The sequence below is a fragment of the Dromiciops gliroides genome, chromosome 1, assembly GCF_019393635.1.
Source record: "Dromiciops gliroides isolate mDroGli1 chromosome 1, mDroGli1.pri, whole genome shotgun sequence".
Taxonomy (NCBI): Eukaryota; Metazoa; Chordata; class Mammalia; order Microbiotheria; family Microbiotheriidae; genus Dromiciops; species Dromiciops gliroides.
This window is the reverse complement of record NC_057861.1, coordinates 678322650-678346693: the sequence shown is the minus strand read 5'-3', so window position 1 is coordinate 678346693 and position 24044 is coordinate 678322650. Positions and strand designations below refer to the sequence as shown.

Here is a 24044-nt window from a genome sequence, read left to right as displayed (position 1 = left end):
TACCTAGTATTTATGTCTTAAGCTAAGTATTGATCTCTGGAATTTGTTACCCAGAGTGCTTTCTGAGTACTTTACATGCACTTGCCTACAGCCTGTTTAAATCTCTCATGCTTGTGAGCCTTAGCCAACCATTTGAGATGTTCACCAGGAACTGACTCACTCACCAAGAAGTGATATTTCCAAGGTCATACAGCAAATCTTGGCAAAAGTTAAGAAAAGAACACAGAAGTTGTTTCCCTGTTTGTTCTTTGACTCTGACTGATCTGATTCTTGGCCATCTCCCTCTAATCCTGTTTCACTCAGTTTGTGACTTCTACCCAAATTACATAGAGTTGAGATTGCTTCCTAGGTGGGCCTATGTGGCCAGCCAGCCATGTGAACTACTCTCCTCCTGTTGTAGTACCAGTCTCTCCCCTCTCTGTGTTTTGAGTTTGCTGTGAAGGTGACTGGATGTGTGTGGCTGTTTCATGATTGTTTATCTTGTGCTTAGTATTTTCCAACCATGGCTTGAAGAGGTTATTCATGATCTAACACAGATTTCTGCCAGTCTTCACACTGATTTTATATCTTCCAGCTTTTACTTGTAGAATCTTTTTTTTTTTTTTTTGGTGGGGCTAAGAGGGTTAAATGACTTGCCCACGGTCACACCACTAGTAAGTGTCAAGTGTCTGAGGCCACTGTAGAATCTGTATTGTTGGGTCATCTGGTCTGATCTCCCACCTTTTGCAGATCTCTCTTTTATAATATCCCTGACAGACTGTGCTTGAATACCTTCACTTAGGAGGTAATTACTATTTTAAAAACAACCCATTCCATACATTCTTGTTGTTTAGTCATTGAGTCATGTTTGACTCTTTGTGATCCCATGTACTTGGCAAAGATACTAGAGTGGTTTGCCATTTTCTTCTCTAGTGTGTGCCCATTTCATAGATGATGAACTGAGGCAAATAGAGGTTAAGTGAACTGCCCCAGGGCCACATAACTAGTGTCTGAGGCAGAATTTGAACTCAGATCTTTCTAACTCCAGGCCTGGTGTTCTATCTACTGCATCACCTAGCTGCCCCTATTCTATATATTTTGTTGTTGTTCCATTGTTTTCAGTAGTGTCTGACTCTTTGTGACCCCATTTAAGGATTTTCTTAGCAGAGACACTGGAATGGTTTGCCATTTTCTTCATCAGCTCATTTTACAGTTGAGGAAATTGAGACAAACAGGGTTAAGTCACTTGCCTAGGGTCACACAGCTAGTAAGTGTCTGAAGCCAGATTTGAACTTAGAAAGATGAGTCTTTTCAACCCCAGGCTCAGCACTGTATCTACTACATTATCTAGTTCAGCTCAATTCTAAATGTTAGGAAATTCTTAATTGAGTTTAAATCTTTCTCCTTATATTTTCTGTTCATTTCATCCTAATTCGGCCATCTTTGGCTGCACAGAATAAATTTAATCCCTTTTCAAGGTTACATCCACTTTAACATTAAAAAACAATAATAACATTAATAGTAAAGTGCCTTCCATATTATCTCCTTTGATCCCCACAACAACCCTGAGAGGGAGATGCTAGTATTCTTGCCATTTGAAGAATGCTCACAGGTGCCTGTTATTCTTGTTTATTATCATCAATAACAGTGATTCTTAGTTATACTTTATGCTTTGTTTTACAAAATGTTTTCCTTCACACCCATACACACATATATACACACATTGTAATTTGGGGAGATGGGGGTGGTGTGTGTCCATAAAGGCTCCTGAAGGAGCTGGGCCGTGTGCTGAGCTTGATGGGAAACTAGGAATTCTAGGAAGCAGAGGTGAGAAGAGGGGCATGCACTGCAAGCAGAGGGGATGGTTTGTGCAAAGGTATAGAAGTAGCAGATGGAGCGCTAAGTTTGGGGAACAGCAAATGAGTACAAGAAGAACAATGGGTACAAGAAGGGGAGTAATTTGCAATAAGCTTTGAAAAGTTAGGCTAGAGCCAGATCATGAGTACTTTGATTGCTATACTGATGGTTTGTGTTTTAACCTAAATGCGATAGGGAGCTACTGAAGATTCTTGAGCAAGGAAGACAGATGGAGAGGGGAGACTGGAAACTGAATTCAGTTAGGAGGCTTTTCTAGTAGTTGAGGCAAGAGATGGTGAGGGACTGCATGAGGATGATGACAGTATGAGTGGAGAAAAGAGGATGAGCGAAAGGCACGTGGAGGTATAACTGGCAAGATTTGGCAGCCAATCATATATAATGAGGGGAGAGGGAGAGGAGGGAGACTGAAGAATTGAGAAGGACTTAAGGTTGGGAAGCTGATTGGCTACAAAGGGAGTGTTGACTTTATTAGTAATAGAGGAGAGACAGGTTTGGCAGTTGGGGAAAGATATCAAAAGTTTGTTTTATAAAGACTGATGGAAATTACTCATAAACTTGTATCCATAAATTTCACCATGGTATGGCTGGTTCACGTATATATTCAATAATAATGAATATAATATAACTAATTTTTTTTTTTTTAGTGAGGCAATTGGGGTTAAGTGACTTGCCCAGGGTCACACAGCTAGTAAGTATTAAGTGTCTGAGGCCAGATTTGAACTCAGGTCCTCCTGACTCCAGGGCTGGTGCTCTATCCACTGCGCCACCTAGCTGCCCCGAATATACCTAAATTTAAAAAAATCTTTTCCAACTTAAGTGTCATGTGTGGTTTTCTCTTTGCTAACTTTTCCCTGAGGGCTTCAACTCTAGCCCTCAAAGGAAGTTTCTAGGAAAGCAGGAACTCTGATTTTTGATACTTTCTTTTCCTATGTCATCTTTTGAGATGTCATCCTGGATGATACTTCTCAGTACCTTCTCAGGCCATTAGCCTTTCCCAATCTTTACCTAGTAACTCGTGCAGTAATATACTGTTTTCTGCTCTTGAATGGTATTTGACATTCATGAGAGCTAGTTTCATTAACAAGATAAAATGAGAACTTTAGATTAAGTCAGAAAATGTCTATTCTACTCTATATCTTGTCATCAGTTTAACTTGTTGTGTGACCACAGGCAAAAAACTTGGCCTTCTGGGACCCCCATTGCCTTCTCTGTCATATGGAGGTGTTTCTCCATCTCTCTCACAGAGTTCTTGTGGTAATGGATATAAAAATTCATTGTAAAGTATAACTACTATACAAATGTAAACTTGGTGATGGTGGTGTTTGGGCTTTTTATTTCGGCCCAGTTTTCATTTCTCTTAAGTCTTGAGTCCATTCATGTTATTGGTTATTCTTCTCAGATAAGTGCTCATAAAGCATTTGCTTAATAACCCAGTTTTAGAATTGTGTTGAAGTTTGATGTCAAATTCACTGGCCTGTAGTTTCCAGAATTTGCCATTTTGAAAGTTGGCACTTCTAGTCTTCTGGCATCTCTCCTCTTTGCTGTCATTTTCCAAAGATGACTAACACTGGTTCTTAGACAGTAGATCTGGAGGTAACTTCTCTTAGGTCTGGAGTCTTGATCCCATTTAAAGTGGCTAAGCACTCTCATGCGGTCTCCTTACTATTTTGTACTTCAGTCCTTCACCCATGTTCATGCTAATTTTTTCATTCTGAAGATCATTCTTCTGAACAGGATATTGGGAACAAAATGAAAAGCCCAGAGAGTTGAATAGTTGTGCTTTTTTTCTTTCACCTGTTACCATGACACCCTCTATTATTATTACCCTAAGAAACAGGCCTATTCCTTCCTTGTTCATCATTTTTTCCAAATATAGCCCTTTTCATTATCCTTGGAATGTTCTACACACCTGCTTATTTTGAGCTTCTTAGTCTTCCTAATGCTAATCTTAAAGGTCTGTGTCACTCTTTTATATTATGCCACGTTTAAATTCCCTTCTTCACAAGCTCTGTGACCTCAAGCAGATGTTTATGTTGGTTTATGTTGGTGAAGTTACTCATTGTAGTGTGTTTCACCTTAGTTCCATCTTCTTGAGCTGTGTTGAGGAAGTATCTTCTATGTATAACTTACCTATATTGATAATACCCTCCCATGGTATACCCTTCTGTTTTCCCACTCTTTCAAGATTGAACAACTTCTTTCTCCCTGAAGTTCTCTGAGTCTTCTTTTTTTTTTTTTAAAGTGAGGCAATTGGGGTTAAGTGATTTGCCCAAGGTCACACAGCTAGTAAGTGTTAAGTGTCTGAGGCCGGATTTGAACTCAGGTACTTCTGACTCCAGGGCCGGTGCTCTATCCACATCGCCATCTAGCTGCCCCTCTCTGAGTCTTCTTTTCCTCATATGCTCGATGTTGTGCTTCTTCCACCTTTATGTTTGATTTCCACCAAGAAACATACTGAGCTATTCTACCTATCCATTGCTGTATTTCAGTTATAAGTTATATTCTGTCAAGAGTCCATAATATTTATGAGATCTTTTTTTGCCATCTTGTATTTAAAATGTCAGTTTCATCATTACTATATTCTGTTTATTGTTATCTGAGATCATAAATAATATTTCTCATCTTTTCCATTGTTGTTTGCTCCTAAAAACAGCAGGGCACTTTGTCTGCTACTTATCATTCACACTTATTGTCTTCTAAGGAATCAGGTTTTATTATTTTATCCTGATATTTTATCAAGATCATAAAAGTGAATCTCTCTCTACCCAACAATTTCAGTCACATATTTCTGGTTGGACAGTGTGAATAAGTGAGTGAAAAAAATTAGGAAATTTTACTGAGAATGCCAGTATTTAAATCTTTTTTTTTTGGTGGGGCACTGGGGGTTATGTGACTTGCCCAGGGTCACACAGCTAGTAAGTGCCAAGTGTCTTTTGAACTCAGGTACTCCTGATTCCAGGGCTGCTGCTTTATCCACTGCACCACCCAGCTGCCCCAGTATTTAAATCTGAATCTGAGAATTACCTGGGAAGAGATCACATTATTTCTGTAAACATTTGGAAAATGGGTCAATATGTAGTTGTTGCTTAGCAAATTCACACTAAAATTGACTATACTAATTCCTCCTCACTTGAGGGGATGTGCTCTTGGGAATAGAGAAATTGATGAATTCTATACTGAGCTGAGGTGTGTGTGTGTGTGTGTGTGTGTGTGTGTGTGTGTGTGTAAGAAGGATTAGACTCTTCTTCCTTGGTTCTTCAGGGCAGATGTAGGAGCGATGGATGGAAGTTGCAGAGCAGCATTTAGGTTAGATACCAGAAGAAATTCCCTAACATTTAGAACTGTCCAAAAGAGGAACCTGAAAAGGTAGGATGTCTGTGGCCCTCTCACTAGAGGTCTTCAAATAGAATACCAGGGATAACTATTCATTCTTTTGTTCAAACATGGGTTGAACTAGGTGCCTCAGGGAACTCTGAGACTATAATTTTAGTCCTTGGGCGCAGGGGCTTATTTTCTCCAGGTAATGGGGCATCTTCAGATCTCAGCAATGTGGCTGCAGCTTCCCTAGTTCCTTTGACTACTTGTGTCCAGTGGCTTTGTTAATGAGTCTTGGTGTATTTGTGTCTGTGGGAGCAGACCAAGAATTATTTTTTAAAAGGGACTTAGCAGTGGGGTGGAATCTACCACTTTCCTATCATAGTCATAAAAAAATGGGGAAAAGTGCAGTGTGGATTATTACTACAGAGAGAAGATTAATGAAAGAGGAGTGTGCATTTATTTGGGGGACATTAATTGTTTGCAAAATCAGACTGGATAATTCATTCTGACAGTCATTTTGGATTTAGGCTCTTCTTGGTTGACCATCTCCATTGATCACAGTGACATTTACAAGAAAATGGCCAAATCTCTATGGCACATTGCCATGTGGAGTTACAGGTGAAATTTCATGTGGGCCCCATCAGATTGTGTGGCAGTTTTCATCTCTAAAATGTTTTCCTTTAAAGTTCCTGTTGTACTTTTAATCCCCAAATCATCTTTTGGAGGGGATCTGTCTTCCTTAATGGTGTTTCCTTTTAAAGATGGGAAGGGATTAGGATTTTCTTTGCTCCAGGTTAATATCACTGGTGGCAATTTGATAATCAGGATGTGATTGAATGGCTTTCTGCATTCATGTAATTGTTGTAGCAGAATTCACATGCTCTTTGTAGAAGCTGTGCTGAATGCTTAAGCAACCCTTGGGCACCTAGCTTCATCTCCACCCACAGTCATTTCCAAATAACATCTGTTTTTGGTGGAAAATATAAGAAAATTCACCTATATTAGGAACTTAAGATGTTTCTAAATCTGGTGCTTTCATTTATGGTCTTTTATCACTAGAGAAAACCCAACTCAAAGCTGAGCTTTAAGGTAACAAGAGAAGCTGTTTTATTAATCAAATAAAATACCTAGAAGGAATTTGAATTCTAAAGAGTGCAGTGCTGTTACTGACACTGTAGGGAAAGAACTTTGTCTTCTTACCTGCTGTAATCTGCTTCAAGTGTTTTCCCTTTGAGCCTTATATTCCTTATTCTTTATTTCTACCCAGAACAACATCTGGAAAAATATTTAGGCATTAGGGGCTGGACAGAAGGAAGTCTAACTTTGTTGAACTTCTTAGTTTTCCTACTTTATTTTGACATGTACCTGAATAACTGTTGCCCTTTTTTTTTTTTTTTTGACGGGGCAATGAGGGTTAAGTGACTTGCCCAGAGTCACACAGCTAGTAAGTGTCAAGTGTCTGAGGCCAGATTTGAACTCAGGTCCTCCTGAATCCAGGGCTGGTGCTTTATCTACCATGTCACCTAGCTGACCCCAACTGTTGCCTTTTTGGGGGGGGGGGTGAGGCAATTGGGGTTAAGTGATTTGCCTAGGGTCACACAGCTAGTAAGTGTTAAATGTCTGAGACTGGATTTGAACTCAGGTCTTCCTGAATCCCGGGCCGGTGCTCTGTCCACTGTGCCATCTAGCTGCCCTGCAACTGTTGCCTTTTAATCCACATTTAGGATGGTTCAAAAGAGCCCATTGAACAAGTCTGGTATACCAGCTCCAAGATTCCCTTACCCCAGAATTTTTATTGTGGGATTGAATGAAAAAGGCACAGACTTTGAGGTGTCACTCTATATGATCCAGTTAAGTAACTTCTTTGTTTAGGGTCTAGCCAATTTGGCTCCAGCAGGCTCATTTAAACAAATATAACAGAGGGCCCAAAGATTAGGTCAGAATCCTACAAATTATATAAAAAGGAATCCCCACAAATGAGAGATAATGATCCCTTCTATCCCTGAAAAATTCTTATCAACTTAACATTTTTCACTAAACTGCTATGGACCTTAAATGAGCATTTCCATCTCACATTCTTTGGATGAAAGACATGTCTTTGAGCACTCTCTGAACAGTATTCAGTTCTTTGGATGGAGCTATTTTCAAATGTGAGTAGAAATTTACAACTTATTTTTAGGCATATTTCATGTTGAAAAGCAAAACCATTTCCTAATCATTCATGATGAGAATAATGGGCTTCGTTTTCCTTCTGTTCTTCATTGAATCATGGATAAGATGCACTTTTCATTACTTGTGTCTGTGTAACATTCTCCTATTTTAGAATTGTGGAATGAAAGATACTAACCAATTCAGTTGGCTTTTGGCAAAATTAACCTATCTACAGTCAGCAAAATACTTGAAAGAACCATTGTTTCTAGATGGGATTTAATGTTTTTTCTTGATTAGAAATAAGTCCCATGCAAAAGATGAGTAGGGCCTTTTCTTGGGAGAGGTCCTCATTTATCTTTTAAGGCAAGGCTGTGAATTATGTATTGAGAGCATTCAAAAGGTTTTGATGTGAAGATGAAATGTTTATAGTGCTTCAGGGATGGCACTGAACTAGGGCTGGTATGTAATTTAATTGAACAAAAATCCATGCTGGGCATTAATTGGTACCTCTGACAGCTTCAGCAGGAGAGTCCAGGATTCTTCAAAGTGGTCTTTTAGTATGAGTACATGGTCAGGATTCATTTGGAAAAGTAGTATATCCCAGTCACAGTCTATACTGCTTTAGGCCCAATCCAGAAATCTGGCACAGCAAAGATGTAGCAAAGAACAAGGAAATTGGTGTTCAGCTGTGCTGCTAGGTCTTTAAAATTGTTTTTTCTACATTAACAGCCAATAAAGCATTATTAAAAGTGAGATTTGGGGCCTCCTATGTACAAATAGTGCTCTCGGTTCAACTCATTTAATTGTTTTTTATTTTTCCTTTATCTTTTTCTCTTTTTCCATTAATCCCATTGAAAATTAAATTAACTTCGCAGCCCAGTGTCACAGCACCTTTTGGAACTCCTAATACTTGGTAATAATTAACAATGAAAGCTGAGGTTATAACAGGTGTTATTTCCAACACTGATCGCTTCTTTTCAACTGTTTCATCAAGGAAACACCATGTTCCTCAAAGAAACAAAGAGGGGAGTGTGTTAAGATAATGGAATTTGGTAGACACCCAGGGGTCTGACTTGATTGACTTAGTAGTGTTTGAATTGGGTGTGAATGAGGAACTACTGGGTGCCCACTTAGATGTGGTAAAAATTATTGGAATTTAGCTGGCTCATTTGGGAGGGGCCATACCTGGCCCACCCTGAAGTTATGTATGCTACTGAGGTCAGAAGGAGAACTCTCCATAGGCAGTTTTTGAAGGACCTCCCCTTTTGGGAGAGGGAGATCGAACGCTCGCTGAGGGGAGGCCAGGAGTCGTTTTGAGAACACTCTTGCTCTCAGATGCTCTCTCTCTCTCTCTCTCTCTCTCTCTCTCTCTCTCTCTCTCTCTCTCTCTCTCTCTTGCGCTCTCTCGCTCTCTTGTGCTCTCTCGCTCTCTTGCGCTCTCTCGCTCTCTTGTGCTCTCTCGCTCTCTTGTGCTCTCTCGCTCTCTTGTGCTCTCTCGCTCTCTTGCGCTCTCTCGCTCTCTCTCGCTCTCTGCTCAGTTTCCTGGTAATGTGAGAAAGCTAGCAGACTTTTCCAGGAGTGGTGAGTGAACACAATAAACCCTGCATTCCTTTGAATTAGCTTAATTGGAAATGATCTGGGGATTGTATAGATTTAGGTTAGAATTAGGAGGATTTATCTGTATTTCTTTTTTCCTATTTCCTTATCTTTGATTTTTATTAATTTCACCTTTGTTGTTTAATTAATTCCCAAGTGGAAAAGAAGCTCCTTTCTTATTGGCCTGGGAGAAATATCTAAAAGGGAAGTTCGGAGGGGAGGGAGCTTTTAAACTAGAGGTCCCTCATTATTTCCAGGACCTCAATATTTCGGTGAGTCACCCAATTAATGATCCATATATTAAATTTTGGCCCCTACATAGAGGTGATTAGATCTTGAATTTGAATTTGGCCAGCCCTGAGAAGGAGTGTTCTCAGAGGCTGTGGACTGCTGTATCAGCAGGAGACCGCTCTCAGCCAATCAACTTGAAGAGCCTCCCATTTCTGGGAGGAAGTGGATGCTGGTGGAGGGCTTCTTCCTCTTTTTGGTTCGAGACATCGGCTTGGTGGCAGGACTTCACATGAGCGGTTAGGAAGGCTAGGATTTCCATGCTATAAGGAATCTGTTCTCAATCTTTCTCTCTCTTTACTATCTTATATCTTTTAATAAACCCTTAAAAGCTTAAACTCTTGGTGAATTTTATCAGTGATTTTAGCCAGTTTCCCCCCAAAAGTGGGGGGGACAGATTAGAACCCACATTTAGATTTCTAAACAACACACAATAGATATGCTTATTATCCCTCAGCTAAACTTAGTGTCTGACATTTGATGTTATTTCACTTACATATATACATACTTAGACAAGCTTCAATGGGCTATCAAAGACTTCCCTTCCCTGTTCTGCCCCCCAGAAAGAGGGTAGATTGTATTACTGTCCTATAATCAAAACCCAAAGTATGAATAGTTCCCTAAAAGTGCCAAGAAATGTTCTCATTCCTTAAAAGTTGAAGGCAAGATGGTTTCTACCATCTTCCACTCTGAGCAAAAGAAATTGAAAAGCCATTTGAAGTAAATAAAGTACCAGCCCTGGATTCAGGAGGACCTGAGTTCAAATCCGGCCTCAGGCACTTGACACTTACTAGCTGTGTGACCATGGGCAAGTCACTTAACCCTCATTGCCCTGCAAAAAAAAAAAAAGAAAAGCCATTTGAGTCGAATCCAGCACATACACCCCTGATAAATTAAAAGGGATGTGTTCTTGCTTTAGAGGAAAAAGTAAAAGAAGATCTGGTGCTAGGACAGAGTCCTAGACTAGTGTTCCTGGGGGCCTCCTCTAGTTAGGGTCTTTGGGGTGAATAGAGATGAATAAGACTGCCTTCATGAAGCTTCTCATAGTCTAGTAGTGGAAAGAAGACTCAGACACAGGTAATGATAATACAGAGTGGTGTCATGTCACATATGGTGCTTTAAGGTCAGAGTACTTTCCTCATAGCAGCCCTGTGAAATGGAGTGCAACTAGTATTATCTCCATTTTACATATAAGGAAACTGAGGTACAGAGAGCATAGCCAGTCATTATCACAAGGGATAGCTAAGAGTCAAACTTGGGTTTCCTGAATTCACGTCCCTCTTTCTGCTACATCAAATTTCATTTCAACAATACATGAGAAGTACATTTTCCCATTGCACGTGAGAGGGTTATAGGGAGTTGCGGATAGAAGTTTGTGTACTTCCAAATAGGACATTTTGTGTGTAATAATGCCTCACAGTGTTATGGGATCTTTTCCTTGATGGAAATGCAATGGTCAGTGTGGTGGATGCATTACACCCTTTTTCATTATTCCAAAGAGCCATGTGACTTACTGGGCTCTGGCAACATCTCCCCCCCGTCCTAAATGATAACAATGTAGATGCTTTACCCATCTTCTTCATGTTTTGTTTTTCTCCTGTAAGACTTGAAGACAATGATTTCTTGTATTGGCCTATATTTCCTGTGCTGGGGTAGCTGGGTAGAGCTGAAATGAATGTGATTGGGGGGGGGGTATTGGTGTGTTTTTTAGGCCTTGTTTTTGAAGACGTTAGAGCAAGAATCGATACCAGAATTGGGTGCCTTTTTTAGAAAAACTCTCTCCTTTGCCCCAGCTCTTGTCCTTCACTTTTTTTTTCAAGATGACAAAGATAGTATTTAAGCAGAATATCTCAAAGCAGTGGGAAGCATGCACACGTAACACCATGTGGCATTCATTTATTGTACAGCCTCCCCTCTGCTTCAGTGCTTCCTAATCAGTTAAGATGCCCTGCACATTGTGTAGGAGATGGGCTAGTTTGAAGTTGACTGACCCTTTTGTAGTGGTCAGTTAAAATGGAACCATGGCCTACCAGTCTCTCTGTGCTAATGCACTTCAGCCCGAGGGAGCTGATATGTCTGTGCCACTCTCTAGTCGCCTGGGCTCTGTGTTTAGGAGAGGAAGTAAAAGGGAGAGCAAAAGCATATCCCACAGGGCCAGCTCTTTGTTCTTGGGTCATTCATTGTCAGGTGAGGTGGCCTTAAACAATCCAGGGTACACATTTCTGTGTCCATTGGCTTCAGAGACATAAGACATCCTTTGAGGAGACAGAAGACGGGTGCCATTCGTTCTCTCCCTTTTACAGTTGACAGCAGGTTGTCAGGACAGCTGTGGCTGAACCTTCCAATCCAGAGTCAAAGGGAGGGGACTGTGATACATACCAGTGATTTGTTGCAGAATGGAACTTTACAAAATAAATCCTCCTTTTCTTTTGGAAACCACTTTCGGGCAGACCACTGAAATGGTTTCCCCAAAGAGAATAGAGGCTTTTTACTCCTCTCACTTTCTCATACTTGATGCACCTCCTGTTTTCAGGCCCTATTTGTTCTCTCTCTGCATACAGTGCAACATATTCAAATTTGTCAAACATTTATTAAGCACCTGCTGTGTGCAATGCACTGTTTTGGAATTACAAAGAAAAACAAAAGCAGTACTTAAGAAATGGCTTTCTCCTGTGAGGGATGAGGAGAGGTAGTGAAGACGCTAACCACTGGATGGCATCAAGAAAGACTTCCCCTGTGATATGGCACCTGAGCCTAACCTTGAAGGAAGATAAAGATTCTGATCAGGAGGAACAAGGGAAATGAGCTTTCTGAAGGCCTGGAGCTGGAAAATGGGATGTTGGGTTTGAGGAGGGGTTCATTGTTTGGCTAGAGTGTAGCTTGTGAATGGCAGGCCTCCCTCCTTGTGGTAGGGAGGATTCCCTTCAGTTATGGCTGGACTAAGTGGCCTCTAAGCCCCTTGAGCTCTCAAGTTCTTGAATTTCTATGGATAGTATGAAATAAGGTTTGAAAGTGAGGACCATAAAGGGCAAGATAAGGGATTTGCATTTCATCTGAGAGATAGTGGGAACCACTGAAGGTTTTTGTAAGGCAGTAACATGAGCTTTTGCTTTAGAAAGCGGTTTTGGGTGTTGCTGTTTTTTTCAGGTTGTATGTATAGGTTTCCCAGTTGAATCTTCACAGTCGTGGCAGAGAGCCTGTTTTTGTGTTATTCTAGGTATTTCAAGATTAGGAGTGAGAACCAGGAATGAGCATCCAGGAGAATTAATATGCCTAGTGTTCCCCAACTTTAGCAGCATTAAAAACAGTCAAAGAATGTCCTTTCAGGTCCTTTACCTTCCTTTGTAGGGGAAGGGCAAAGCTTTACTGAACGGTGCGGAAATGTCTGAGCTGAGGAAACTGCTTCCAAAATCTGGACTTGGAACAAGCACGGTGCTTTGGGATGTGGCGGAAGTGCTGGGCTAAGGAGAAATCTGGGCTGGGTTTCTAACGCCAGATTGGATATGCATTGACTCTGACCTTGGACAAGTTCCTTCCTCTCTCTGGGTCTTGCTTTCCTCTCCCTGTGAAATTAATGGTTTGAACTGGTTCCTTAAGGGCTTTACCAGCTCTGAGATCCTGCAAATGCCACCTTTGGGTCAATCTACTTTGCTTTTTGAATGACACTGACCACCAGCATGTGGATCATGTCTGTTGCCAGACACATTTTCTATAATTAACATATTTCCAAAGATAGAATTTGGCTTTACACATATTGTCCTTGAGCTTGTCAGAAATACAAATGTGAATAGTTAGATGTGTTGTTTTGATTTCTTTTAGTCATAACGAACAGGCTTGTTCATTAATGTATTAAGTCCATTGGAAAATATAGCAGAGCAAGTCATGACCAAGCAGTGATAGAGTGCAGGGGGAAAAAGATGGCCTTGCCTTTATATTGGGAATATCACTTGAAGCTAATGATAGAACTCACCCCCTTGCTATTGCTTGATGATTCGACTTAATTAGCTTTTAGAGTAGAGGAGGGCAATGAAAGCACCAGTGGTTTTAATCTTAGTGTGATTTGAAAGCTGAGGCTTTACTTGGGACTGTCCCAGATCAGAGGTGCCCATGAAGCTCTAGCAATTAAATGGGTGTATATGTGGGAATTATTGCATCCTTCCCGCACTGTTTGATGCTGATGGACAGGGCTGTCATCATGCCCCTGTCTTCTGAACCTGGGACCATCTGGGTTGTTGAGCAAAGAAGTTCAGCTCATGCCTGGGTACTTCCCAAACTGGATTAAAATGTAATTGGGAAATGCCTAACGTGTGTGTGTGTGTGTGTGTGTGTGTGTGTGTGTGTGTGTGTGTGTGTGTGTATGTATGTAAAATACACCATTAGATGATGTTAATGTTAATTAATTGTTTTCTAAGTTAATAAGTATCCTGAAAGGAAAAGTTTCGATTTGAATTTGATACCACCATTGTCTAGTAACTCTTCTGTGGTGTACTTCTTTGTCACCTGCCTCCTTCTGGTTTTCTCAGACTCCTTTCCTATTCAGCAGCACCACTCAGGCTTTCCAACTCACGTTTGCTCTCCTTTCCCCTTCTACACAGATTCTCAGTGTTCTAGGTTTTGTGTTCCAGGATCTTGCCAATCCAAAGCACCTCTTTTTATCTCCAGCAGAGCAATGGAGGCAGATTCCCTCAGTAATGCTCATCAGACATCTTGTATACCCCAATTATGAGAAATAGTAAGTATCCCACTCCTTTTTTCCTCTTTTTTTCACATTAGCCTATTTCTTTTACCATCTTCCTCTTCTGTCCCCTTTCAGAACCCTTGGAACAGAAACTATCCGCCCCTCCAGGTCCAATTCCCTCAATACCTTTTGAAGACATTAAGGTTCATAAGAGGCACTTGTTTTCTTCTTCCCCTATTAGATTGTTAGCACTCCATCATTATAAAATTATAATTGCTCAAGAAAATTTACCTTTCTAGGTTTCTGGCAAGCTACTATATTTTGAGTGCAGATAGGCCTTCCTTTCTTGAGCAGCAGCAAACACGGTAAAGATGACTGGGGGCTAGATGGTGAATTAGGGGAAATGGGCTGATAGGATCTAAATCTGTGTACTCATTCTCAGAGTTGTCATTGGACATGTTGCTGCTGTGTGAGTGAGACGTGTGTAGTTTTGTTCTTTTTGTTTCAGTGAAAGGAAAGAACCTTTGATTTTTGGAGGGTAAGTTTACCCCTCGTCCTCTAAGGATGGTGAATTCTGATTGAGTCTGCATCCTCATTGGTTACCATGGAAAAGCTATCAGAATGTTTCATGTTCCCATGGGGATTATCTTGAAATGAATTTCTTTGAAGGTCTTTGCTTTTTAAATTTTGCTTTTCTTTGAATGTTGCTCCAGGGTCTCATGGAAGCCTCTTCTGTGGGTAGTCTGAATTTTTCATGGATTAAGAAAATGAAGGACAATAGATTCCTACTCTAAGCACCATGAAGATACTGTTGGCAGAACAAGCACATAGAGATTGAACTTTTCCATTTCTCTGGGCTTCAATCACAGCAGGCACTTTGGAGAAGTGAAAATGTGCATTGGTTACCTCAGTCCCAGACCCAGAAAACCAGTCTTGACTATCACACCTGCCTTTTGGAAATTGGCTACCCACACCCACACATTTTCCTTCCTTGGCAGTAGCTTTGTCGACAGATCTGGAAGAAACTGTGTAGTTTGTTTCTTAGTGCAAAAGGCATCCCAAGAATCAGGCTGAGTACCCTGCATGAGACTGATACTTACCTTGAAGATAAGGAGAACTTCCACTGGATGTCACTGTTTCCTTTGTAGACAGAGCTGAGCTAGCACTTACCTATACAAGGAATGTTGTGCTCCACAGTGGTCACATTGCTCTGTGTGCTGCTGGTGAGATGATGTAACCATTGTTTGCCACAGCGGGTACGATTTCATTATCTAGAAAAAGAGAAGTTTCTATGATAAAACTGAGAGGTCACTCTTAGAGATTTAGTGAATGATATGGAGTAGTGTTGATGTTTTGACCCTCCAATAATATTAGCAAGTATGGCAGTTCCAATGGCCTGAAATTATGTGTGTGTGTTGGGGAGTGTTTCAGTCGACTCCATAAAGGTGATTGTAACTGTCCCTAGTTGTTGTTCATAAGGAAATTGCTTCTGGTCCTAGATTGTAAGAAATGGTGAATTTAAAAGACTTTGGAGAGAGAAGCCTTAGGGTTGTCAGTGGTTACTAATGCATCCATCTCTCTCTCTCTCTCTCTCTCAAAATGGCCATCTCTTGTTCTTGAGGTTTCATTTCAAGTCTTCAAGTGGATGCTATAAATAAATCACTTGTGTTCTTTGTCCCTAAGAATTCTATCATATTCCAAAAGATGTTGATTCTGCCTACTAATCACACTGCCTCTCACAATATTCCTAAATTCTGTTAAGCAGATGTAGTAGACAATTTACTGGCCGATACACTTAGTACAATGATATTAAATAAATAAATTATTTATCTAAAACGAAAACAATAACCAACACTAGAGCTCAGAAGCATTGCTCTCACACCCCTCCCCCAACACATACCTTCCTTTTTTATTACCAGATTGTAAAGATTATGGTTATTTTGGTTTGGATGTGTTCTTTGTGCTGCCTACTCTGTTTCATCTTCTTGAAGCTAGCCCCTGGGCTGGCTTACCATGTCCCAAGAGCCTCTGGTAGTGGTATGTGCATAGTGAACATATCATAGAGCTTTTAAAAAAAATAAAATAAATAGAGATAAGCTCTTTGAACATTAATTGGATAGTCTAACTTTCTATAAAGTCTTCCTTGTTTGTATGGTTTTCCTAAAGATCCAGCAGTGCTATTTTTACATCTAATCGCAGGATGATCCCCAAACAGTTGTTCTTAGCTTTCCTTTTGTATGCATATTTATCAGGAGGGTGCATCAGCAGACTAATAGAAACCCAGGAGCATTTGAAAAAACGAATTTATTAGCTCCCAGGATGGCCATATGACTGTATTTAGGTTGTGTTTCATGCTCAAAAGAGAATTTTGAGCACTAGTGCTATTTTCTTTTACCCTATATACAGCCAATTTTGTTAGGGTGATCAGCAGTCTGCTTTGCTGTCTATAGGATGTGTTGGGTACTGGTAGGTAGGTGCCCAGGCTCATCTAGTGACTAGTGCCTCTCTAGTCTAGAGGTACAAGAAGCAACCATTTGACACCCAGGTGTAGTTTATTTGTTTGTTTGTTTGTTTTTTGCAGGGCAATTGGGGTTAAGTGATTTGCCCAAGGTCACACAGCTAGTAAGTGTCAAGTGTCTGAGGCTGGATTTGAACTCAGGAACTCCTGAGTCCAGGGCTGGTGCTTTATCCACTGTACCACCTAGCCGCCCCCCAGGTGTAGTTTATTGCAAGGTTTATACATAGGATTAGGATAAAGGCATGGTAGAGGCCCCTGTCCCTTTTTCCCTGTGTGACCCCAGGCAAGTTTCTTCACCTCTGCTGGCTCTCACTTGTAAAGGAGGTGGTTGAACTAGATGACCCCTGAGGTGTTCTTTCTATCTCTAGAGCTGTCATGTTGATTCCTGCTGTTCCTCAACCATCACCAAAACTTGCAGTACCCTTCCTCCCTCCCTAAACTCTCTTGTATTTACTCTCTGTATCCTTATGTCTCACCTTTATTTTTCACTGTACCTGGCATGTAGTAGGCTCTTAATAAATGCTTGTTGTTGGTTGACTATGCCATAGCATGGTGCTCAATTTTAATGTTATTTTTTTTTAAATATTGACTTAGAACTCTGAGTGACCATTGTCTTCCTCTCTCACCTTTTAATTGAAGCTTCTATACCCAAGGGGAAGGGCTAGAACTTGTTCTGTATAGGAACTATCTAGAAATGTAGTAAGATCTTTAACAAAGATTATTGGGGGTTTTTCTGTAAAAGAAATTGGATTATGTTCTTTTGCCACCCCCAGAAAGTTTTCCTTGATTCTCAGTGCCAGTTTAAAATTGCTCACAGGCTATTTCTAGATTGTTACTCTGTCACTTTTTAACCTTTTCCACTGTGGTCCTAACTATTTAATTTTACACTTGCAAATTACTTTCATATCATTTTAATTACTCTTTCCTGTTGCTTGTGATCCTATTGGGCTGAGGTCTTTTTCTGGAGTAATCTTTCTTTTTCAGTTTGCCAAAATGATGCCCTAGTTCGTTTAAAACTTAACCTCTTGTAGGGAAAATACTGACTGAAAAATCAAGTGATCTGCCTATCCTACACCAAATCCTCACTCTGGGAAGTGAGGATTATCTGATATGGCCCTAGACCCTTGTTTATTGGTCTCTAAGGCTGACCGTTGGGGTGGCCCAATTGTTGATAATATCCTTCTGACTAAATGTCTTGGTTTTAAACTCTGGAAGGAAAAAGAAAAACCTAAAGAAAAAAACGGGGTCAAGATTGCCAAGACCTCTTAAATTTGAATAGTACCCAGCACACCTGGCAACATCAATTTATTGTTTTGTATTTTTTAAATTAGATTTAGAGCTGTTAGGGACCTCACTGGTCATGTAGTCCAACCCCATCCTTTTTTTTTAAAATAATGTTAAACATTTTTATTTAAATTTTCTAATTCCAAATTTTATCGCGCCTTTCCTACCTCCACTCTCCCCTCCCTGTGCAATAAGCAATCAAATATAGGTTATATATGTGCAATTATGTAAAACATTTCCATACTAGTAATTTTGTATAAGAAAACTCAAAAGAAAAAAATGAAAGAAAGTAAAAAATAGCATGCTTCAGCCATGTTAACTCAATATCTGTTCTTTCTTTGGAGTTGGATAGTATGCTTCATCATTAGTCCTTTGGGATTGTCTTGGATCATTGTATTGCCGAGAATAGTTAAGTCATTCACAGTTCTTCACCAAACGGTATTGCTGCCTCTATGCACAATGTTTTCTTGGTTCTGCTCACTTCACCATACATCAGTTCATACAAGTCTTTCCAGGTCTTTCTGAAATCATCCCGATTGTCATTTCTTTTTTTTTTTTTTTTTAGTGAGGCAGTTGGGGTTAAGTGACTTGCCCAGGGTCACACAGCTAGTAAGTATTAAATGTCTGAGGCCAGATTTGAACTCAGGTACTCCTGACTCCAAGGGCTGCTGATTGTCATTTCTTATAGCACAATAATATTCCATCACCATCACATACTACACCTTGTTTAGTCATTCCCAAATGGATGGACATTCCTTTGATTTCCAGTTCTTAGCCACCACAAAAAGAGCTGCTGTAAATACTTTTGTACAAATAGGTCATTTTCTCTTTTTTGGGATCTTTGCAGCTCAATCCTTTTTTGGGGGGGGGGTGAGGCAATTGGGGTTAAGTGACTTGCCCAGGGTCACACAGCTAGTAAGTGTTAAGTGTCTGAGGCCAGATTTGAACTCAGGTCCTCCTGACTCCAGGGCCGGTGTTCTATCCACTGTGCCAGCTAGCTACCCCTACTCAACTCTTTTTATAATTAAGTAATTAGGAAATGAGAGAGTTAGAATAGATGACCTCCAAGGTGTTTTACATTTCTAAATTTATAAGCCTGTGATCAACAGAAAAATAATCCTTAAAAATGGGTAAGCTGCTACTACTAGACCAGATCTCTTCTTATTCCCTCATTTTTCTTCAGATCAGACATTAGTTGCATTAATAGTTCTGCAACCAAATATACCCTTCTGCCTAGTGGTTCCAGAAAAGAGCTAATGAAATAGTAGGGTTTCCCTCTCTAAGTTTAGACTCAGAGACTTGATGTGGACTGAGGCTGGCTGGGTATTTTAATTTGAATGCCATTATTGACTCACCACTACACTGACCATTTCTTCTTTGGAACCTGGTAGGGAAGAATAAAATGCTCAAAGACACTTTTCACATTCATAAGCTCTAGGAACCAAGTTCCAGCAACCAGTGCTCACACAGAAACTCATGGCCGTATCTGCTGCCTTAGGAGAAAGCTCTCAGTGTTGTTGGGTTTTTAAAAACCAGGCTCCTTCATAGGTTCAGTAAGTACTATGTTTAGAATCAGAAGTTCCCTCTTCTTCTTTTACTCCAAACCAGAATCCTAAATCACAGGGCTAGCATGGATCCCCCAAACTGTATTGGTGACTCTTTTAAGCAAACATGTCTGTGGCTTCTGTTTGGGGTTTCTATGGAACTAGCTCGTACTCAGAAGAGGCATGTGGGCATTTTTCCATTGAAGTAGTTTGTGCCCAGTTTCCAGGAGGAATGAGGGTTGAGGGGGAGGAGAACATGTACCTTTTTTTACCACTGACTCCTAAGTCTTCCTCTATACAGGTATGGAAATAAGTTGCTGTTTATCTTTTTTTTTAGTCTTTGGTAAGGGCAGTTCTTCTGAGGTGAGAATTAGAAAAGAATGAATTATACACACATCATTCCTTCCTTCCCATTGGAAAGGCTATGAAGTGAATGTTCCATCAAGGATTAAGTTTGAAGTTGGATCTTGGCAGAGACAAGATATGTGTGATATGTGTGTGTATATATGGTATAAGTATGTCTCTATCTGTGTGTATACATGTGTGTATATATCCCCTTTCAAGTTTTATATTTAGCCCGTTTGGAAACAAAATTGCATGTTGAAGTGTTTTAACTAGGAAGTTACCAGGATTTGAATGACTTAAAACAGTATTTAAAAAAAAAAAAAAGGACACTCTGAACCTTCTTTTTCCTTCTCTTTCCTTTCCCCTGGCCCAAGTATTGTGAAGTCTCTTTATCCATTACAGTTTTTCTCAGGGCCAGTCTGGGAATCCTATGTAAATGATACAAAGAGAAAAATTCCCATGAACTCCTATTTTTAGGTTAGACCTATCAGCAGAACCCAAATACATTGTTTCCATATCATATGCAAATAGTGCCTGAATAGCTGATGTTAGACCTTAAAATACTTTTTCCTTGTTATAAATTGTTGAAATATGGTGGTTGGCGCTCCCTCTGCCTTGTTAGGGGCTAAATAAGGTGTTAATAACCTACTCTGCACACAATGATTGGTTTCTTCACATCATCACCTCCAGTGAGTCACTTACACATTGTACTGCTAACAATGTCTTTACATTTTTCAAGCTACAGCAAATTACTGGCACATTTAAGTTCCTTTTATGAGGCTTTTTGCTCATGACATTTGGTGCTGATTATGGTTTTCTGAGCAATTGTAGTCTGAAAGTTTTTACAGAATTGGTTCATTTAAACAAATAGATTTATTGACTAATTGCTGATGGAAATGCTTTTATTGGAATGGTTTGTGACAGTGTGCTGTAGTGAAGAAAAATACTGGATTTGGCATTAGAAGATCTCCGTCCGAATTCTGGCTCCGTCACTAATTCTGATTTCCCCTTTCTAGTCCTCAGTTTTCTCTTCTGTGAGATGGATTATTGTTGTAATAATAATGTTAATTCATATTTGTGTAGCTGTTTAAAGCTTATTAAATTAGAAAGTAGATGTGGAAGAGCTTTGTAACCATAAATTTCTATATAACTATAAGGTGATAGTAGTTTTTGCTTTATTTTATTATTTTATTTTATTGCCATCCTCCTCATGGGGAGATGCTGTGTGTGAATAAACTTGAATCATAAAGGTGATTTTCTTCTCATTTTCAACTCTTGTAAATCATGTTTACAATACAGGTCCTTCTCACCTCCAACTTGTAGCACCTGGAGCTTCCCTCACAACACAGATGATATGCTTCTTTCTTCTCAAACATTTCCTGATCCCACCTCATCGTTAGTGCCCTTGACTTCTTGAAATTACTTTTAGAACATGTTAGAGCTCTGTGTACTTGTAAAGAAATGGAGGACCTTAAAGGCATGAACTGGTAACCTTTTTGGTTTTGTATCCCCATTGCTGTGCTTTGCACAGACTAATCAAGCAGACAAGGATTGAATTGAATTGAGTGAATTAGCTGCCCATCATTTAGTACCATAGCATTTGGAATTTGGCTGCCTTCTGACTAGGTTTTTTCTTATAGGTAAAACCCTCAAGAGAGTATCCAATGGTCACCTTTGATCTTATATAAAAATTCTTTCAAGTGGTAAGTTGAGTTTGGAAAAAGATTTCAGTTTCAATTCAGCTGACATTTATTAACTGCCTACTATGTGCCAGGTACTATGCTAAGTACCAGTGATCTAATACAAAATTGAGATAATTCTTGACTTCAGGGACTGTAGTTAATTCTACTGGCAGAAAGGGTGGGGTAGAAGATATACCATATACACAAATGAGTAAATACAGTAATATTTGGGGGAGGAAACTATCAACTGGAGGTATCTTAAAGTCTCCAAGAGTAGGTTATGACAAGTCACAGGATTCTCAGCATGGAAGACCATGTGTATAAAAGCCTGGAGATAGGAGATGGAATGTTGTTTATTGGCTATTGCAAGTGGACCAGTTTGGCTGGAATGTAGAAGGGGAGAAATATGTAATCGACCTGGAAAGATGGAATTGAGCAGATTGTGAAGGGTTTTAAATGCCAAGTTAGAGGAATTTGAATTTTATCCTAGAAGTTGTTGGAATCCACTGAAGCTCTTTGAGCAGGGAAAGAACATGCTCAAACTCATGTCCCCATGGTCTTCAGCCCTGATGGATAATGGATTTATGTGAGAGGACTATCGCAGGGCAGACTTGAGATGCTTTTTCAACTTAATACCTGCTTTGGTCTCTCCCCAAGGTCTCTGGGTTCAGATAGGCTGGCAGGGAGGGAATTAGGGAAATTTAGAGAAGAAACAAGACTCATCATAGTAGAGAGGTAGAATTGAAATACATTATACTTGCACTGAAAGACTGGATTCAAATTATATTAATATTAAATTTCATCTTACATTTGACTTCAAAACATCAATTTTACAAGTATAAAATAGGGAGGAAATGGCTAGATAGCAGTTTGTTTATAAAACATATGGACCTCAACCTCAATATGAATCAACAATGCAATATAGTGACTAAAAATGCTGCAATTACTTGAGGATTCATTAAAATAGTCCTGCTGTCCTCTGCCCTTGTCAGACCATATCCAAAGCATTGTGTCTAGTTCCGAGTACAACAAGAATAATTAGCTGTCTTAGAAGTATTTGAAAGGGGGACAGCTAGGTAGTGCAGTGGATGGATAAAGCACTGGCCCTGGATTCAGGAGGAACTGAGTTCAGATCCAGCATCAGACATTTGACACTTACCAGCTGTTTGACCCTGGACAAGTCACTTAACCCTCATTGCCCTGTGCCACTACCCCCCCCCCCCAAAAGAAGTATTTGAAGGGCTGCCATGTGACAGAGAGGGATTAGACTTGCTCTGATTGGTCTCATAGGGCAGAAATAGGGGTAGTTGGAAAGTTCAGAGGATCAGATTTTGACTCAATTTAAAGAAAATCTTCATAACAATTAGAGCTATCCCAAAATGGACTGGGCTGCTTTGGGAGGTAGTGGGTGTCCTCCCTCACTAGAAGTCTTTGAACAAAAGCTGAATGACTGTTAGGGATTTAGTAGAGAGGATTCATTTTCTGGTACAGGTTAGATTAGATGAATTCTGACCTCCTTTCCAACTCTGAGACACTGTGAAATCCTCTGTCCTCCTCTTTCTGGCTGTGTGACCTTGGGTCAGTCACTTTGCCTTGCTGATTCTGTTTACTCATTTGCATAATCTCCTCTGTCTCTCTATCCATTGTGGTAGACTGGAGGGGAAAGCACTCAGTGACCTGTTAAAGCACTGTGCATGTGTCAGAGATAGTTTTAGTTGAACACCAAAAAGTTAGTATATTAAGTAATAATAGGGTATTTCCTTCCTTCCTTCCTTCCTTCCTTCCTTCCTTCCTTCCTTCCTTCCTTCCTTCCTTCCTTCCTTCCTTCCTTCCTTCCTTCCTTTCCTCCTTTCCTCCTTTCCTCCCTCCTATTCCTTCCTCCCATCCCTTTCTGCTACTCTTAATGATTTATTCCTTTAACATATTCATTGTGATCTTTGCCTTCTTGCCTTGCCTGTCAAGGCCTGATTCTCCTACTTTACTACCTGTATAACCATAAGCAAGTCACTTTACCTCTTGTCCTCAGTTTCTTATCCTAGATGCTCTCTAAGCCCCTTCCTCTTCTGAAACCTGTGGTGTGCACCTTTCTTTCTCCTGGCGCTGTGCTGGTCTCTGGAGGAAATGTCATTAACCTTTCGGTTCCCTTGTGGTAAGCAGAAATATTAGGTTTACACTTGACTGCCTGGCTCAACTGCCATGAATATACCACATTGAAGGGATTACCTTACAAAATTAATTTTATCTGTATTCATTTGGTTCTCTAGATAGCATTCATTATATCTTTTTTAAACACATTATCATATCCATCACACTGCTCAGAGGGTACTTTTGGGAAGATGGTGAATGTTGAATAAGGTCCCTTTGCATTTAGCTAGTAAGATAGGAAACATGTAATCATAGCTAAAGAAAAAATAAGGATTAAATGACCATATAAGAAAACAGTTAATGAGGCATAAGTCTTTACTTTGTGGCACATAAGGGATATATATATATATATATATATATATATATATATAGAGAGAGAGAGAGAGAGAGAGAGAGAGAGAGAGAGAGAGAGAGAGAGAGAGAGAGAGAGAGAAAGTGAGCATCTGCATGGAGAAGATTGTTCCGTCCTTGAGAGATGACGAAGTTACCTGGAGAGTTTGTAGAGGGAGAAGAAGAATGTCTGAGACAGAACTTGGGGAACACCTAGAGTTTTTGGGTGTGATGTGGATGATGAGCCCCAAAGGAGAAGTCAACAAGTAGGATGCAAGTGAGAAGGATAGTGTCATGAAAACCCAGAG

The 24044-nt window shown here is 40.0% G+C and overlaps 1 protein-coding gene across 4 annotated transcripts in view; it reads left to right on the top strand.

Moving 5' to 3' along the window:
* Window positions 1-24044, top strand: part of POC1A (POC1 centriolar protein A) — a 162177-nt gene that overhangs the window by 62953 nt on the left and 75180 nt on the right. The window lies entirely within an intron of this gene.